The sequence below is a fragment of the Frankliniella occidentalis genome, unplaced genomic scaffold, assembly GCF_000697945.3.
Source record: "Frankliniella occidentalis isolate FOCC.00 unplaced genomic scaffold, Focc_3.1 Scaffold10, whole genome shotgun sequence".
NCBI lineage: Eukaryota > Metazoa > Arthropoda > Insecta > Thysanoptera > Thripidae > Frankliniella > Frankliniella occidentalis.
In genome coordinates, this window is record NW_026267140.1 from 2,149,924 (window position 1) to 2,153,710 (window position 3,787).

General features: G+C 58.1%; 1 protein-coding gene across 1 annotated transcript in view; it reads left to right on the plus strand.

Moving 5' to 3' along the window:
* LOC113212869 (alpha-methylacyl-CoA racemase) overlaps positions 1-3,787 on the plus strand; it is a 16,352-nt gene that overhangs the window by 1,620 nt on the left and 10,945 nt on the right. The gene's annotated exons all lie outside the window — the stretch shown is intronic.

Here is a 3,787-nt window from a genome sequence, read left to right on the forward strand (position 1 = left end):
GCAGTAGCACACGTTGACTCGTGCCTGAGCTGCATTTGGCTGTTGGAAATGAAGTTGGGCCAACAACTTGCTAGCCACGGCGACCCAACAAGACGAGAGGAAAGAACGGCGACAGGACATCGGGCGCGGGGTTCGGCGGGGCGCTCCGCGCCGAGGTGACAAGGCGGCGAGACGGCGGAATCTATTAGGAATCAGGAGCGAGCAGTGCCCGGGCGGGGCGGGGCGCTGCACCCGTGACGGCTCTGATCTGGTCTGATCCGATCCCATCCCATGTTCAACTTCGACTTGTACGTTTTCTTTTTCTTTGATCGCGACCTGGTTGGCTGTCCGGGCTGCAGCTGCAAGCCCGCCCAGTGCACGACACAGAGCACAGCACAGAGCACAGCCCCCTGCCGCGGGCCGCGACCGGCCGCGGCGTCACGTCAAACGCAGCGAGCCGCGTTGTCTGGACGTCTGTCCCCGCCGGCCTTTAAAAAGGCAATACGGCCCGGGTGGGGGAGGGAGGTAGCGGTCGGGGGTTGGTTATTAGAATATTATTATGCCAGTGGTTGAGACCGTTCCGCCCACTCGTGCCCCCCCCCCCCTTTCCCTCCACGACTGGACTTCCACGTCCCCCTCCTCCTCCCCTTGCCATCCGCGTCAATCTCCGCGCGCTAATGTGCTGCATGTTAGGCCGCTCCCGCCGCCCCCACCGCCTCCGCAACGGCGGCAGCTGCGGTGAAGCTGGACGAGCTGGACCACACCGCAGCGGCGCCGCGCTGGACCGCAGAGCGGCCCGGCACCGCCCGGTACAGCCGCGCTGATAATCAGTCCCCGCCTCATTAAAAGCTGAGCTCGAGCGCGCCGAGCTCCACCTCTGTAAATCTGGCCTGAGTCTCACGACAACAAACAATGAACGGAACAGAAACGTATCTTTCAAAATCTACGAGTACCAGGTATAACTGACTCACCCCGAGCACTTTTGTAGTTATACTGTACCGCATGCACGCCTCCGTGGGCCCGACTGAGTGGGGAACCAGCGCCACAAAATAGTAAGTTAGCGTGCCCAACAGTCAACTCCGAAAGGGTTGCATCTGGGCCAGTCCAACAAAAATTAGCAGGGCAAAGGAACAGACAGTCCCCTGGACCAGGCCGCAAAGATCCCCCCTCAGTTTTTCGAACATAGCTCAAGTAGGTGCAACACTGCTAGTGCTCGCCGATCTGCTTGTCGTCTGGAGCGCGGCGTGCCTAGAGGCGTCCCTAGAGGCGTGCCTAGAGGCTTGCCTAGAGGCGTAGAGGAGTGCCTATAGGCGTGCCTAAAGGCGTGCTTAGAAGCGTGCCTAGAGGCGTCCGTAGAGGCGTCCTTAGAGGCGTCCCTAAAGGCGTCCCAACCACACCCAGGGCCCACACGTCGCGTTCGAGTTATTCGGTTACCGTATGGAGACGGGCCGCGGTCGCCTTTGTCGCGCTTTTGTCGACTTGTTTGCGCAGCGAGACGCCGCTCCCACGGCCACTCAAGAGCTGAACCGCCCTTCAGATGCAAGCAAAACACACCACTCACTGCAGAAGAGACGTATAGTGGGCTCGGGAACGGACTCAAATTTGAAAACCGCGAAAACCGTGGAGAGGAGCCGTCGCGCCGCTCTGGCCCGAGGTTGGCACGAACCGTTCCGAAAACCCGGCAGGCGTCCTCGTTTCCTCGCCTGCGCGCTGAAAGACCGACGACCCGCAGCTTCACTCCGGTGGAGATCTCGCGGAGATGGACCAGGACCCCCTGCTTCGCTTCGTGCGTCATACCTGGTGGCCTGGCCGGTCGCTCGCGCTCCGCTCCGGCCGCCTTGTTGCCGTTGTGGACGAGGGGGAAACGAATTAGGTAATCTGCTAGTCAATCCAGCGGTAATTGGGAGGGGGGGTAATCCGATGGTAATCCGGAGTAATTTAGGAGAGATGGAGGGTAATCTGGGGCTATCCTAGGGTAATCCAGGAATAAGACCGGTGTACACGAGATCTCAGAGTCGTTTCCTCCCTACGTTGTAGACCCAAAATACGCAAGCAATGCTCATTTTTATCTAAGCCCTATTGCTCCACGCCGGGCTAGGACTCCCAGAAACCATATGAGGAGAAGATGCCTGATAAAGTACAGTGCGATAACGCCCCCCCCCCCCCAACAACTACTGCACTCACTCCACACAGCGTCCATAAATTATTTGCGGCAATGTTGAGCTAATAATAAAGGTTGGGCTGCCGAGGGGAGGGCGCGGTGCCTGGGCCGCCCTGCTCCGCCCCGGCCGGCGCTGCCCTTGGTCAAGGACCTACCCTACCGCTCTCCCTGTGGACCCTCTCGACGTGCGGCCCGCCGCTGCCGCCGCCAGTGGCCGGGAGGTCAACGCGACCCCACCCCGTGCACGCTGACCTCTGAGGGACAGCGACGCCCCCCCGCCCCCGCTCGCTTTCCCACTCAGGCATGCAGACGGCGCCGAGGGCGCGGCGGAGCGCGGCGGGCGAGCGCGGGCGCTGCGGTACACCCTTCAAACTCCTCTTTCATCCCGGAGCCCCGCCCCGCCCCGGCGCTCTTCATACCCACTTCGCGTTCCGTGCGGCCCGCGCGCGTGCCGCCGGCGCGCACGGCTACTCGACTCGGCCGGGAGGATGACCTCGCGGTTCAAAGAGCGCGCGAGAGACCCGAGCGAGGGTGAAGAGGGGCCGGGCGGGCCAAGCTGGGGGCGGTTGGGGGCGACTGGAGTAGTTATACTGGCCCTCAGGGACGGTTGCCTATTGCCCAGGGTGCGTGGATGAGTGACGGGTCCGTCGCAAGGAGTGGGGGGATCCGTGGTGACAGTGGTGGGGGTACGTGACCGTAGTGGTGGGGGTTCTCTCTCGTGGCGTGGGGGTGCCGGTCGGGTGGGGGTGTGACGTCACGCAAAATGCGGCGCCTCGTCCGGGAATCGAACCCGGGAAGCTGCGGTTCTGGACGGTACTCTAAACGGTCACGGCTGTTCGGCGCTACACGGTAAACGTGTTCGCGGACGCGTAGTCATTCTCGAATAGGGCAAATTCTGATGCCACACACAGTACGTCAGGTTGCCTACCTAGCCGGCGCACCGTGGGTACCTGGCTGCCATCCTCCAAGGGTGTGTTGCGCTCTATCAGTTTTGGGGATAAGTGTAACATAAAAAACACGACGAAAGATGGTTCTTTTCTTTATTGTTTCAAAACATACAGGATACAATGCTGGTTTAATACATAATTCTTACACTAAAATATCGTGCGTGCCGAGAGGAGATTCTTCACCTACACAAAATTTGTCACGTAACATTATAGTGGACTTAATTTAACAGGTTTTTAAAATTACTTCTTCCTCTTTGTACAATTTTGCTTGTTTGCATTGACGATGAAATCGTCACAGAATGTATAGTTACACGTATAGCGGTCAACCATATACTGTACAACAGCATCATTTTTCTCTACGTTTTGATCAAAGTACATGTTAAGAAAATCACTGAGGCTATAGCCGTGTGCCTTATGAATAAGATACAGCAAACAATAGTGACCGCAGACGGTCGAATCAATGGCTTGAAGAGATACAGGGTTGTAGTGCCAGATTCTGCATACTCTGTTAAGAAACCTAAGGTGGTTTCGTACAAAAGGCGCTAAGCCGAACGAACAAAAAAATTCCCCTGTTCCGTTTTCGTCAATGTGTATAGCCTGCCAATGTTCTCCCGGTTTCGAGAGCGGGTCGGTGTTGATAATGATGAGTGAAGGTTTGCGATGAAGATGGCGTGGTAGGTTATCTGCTGCAAACACACCA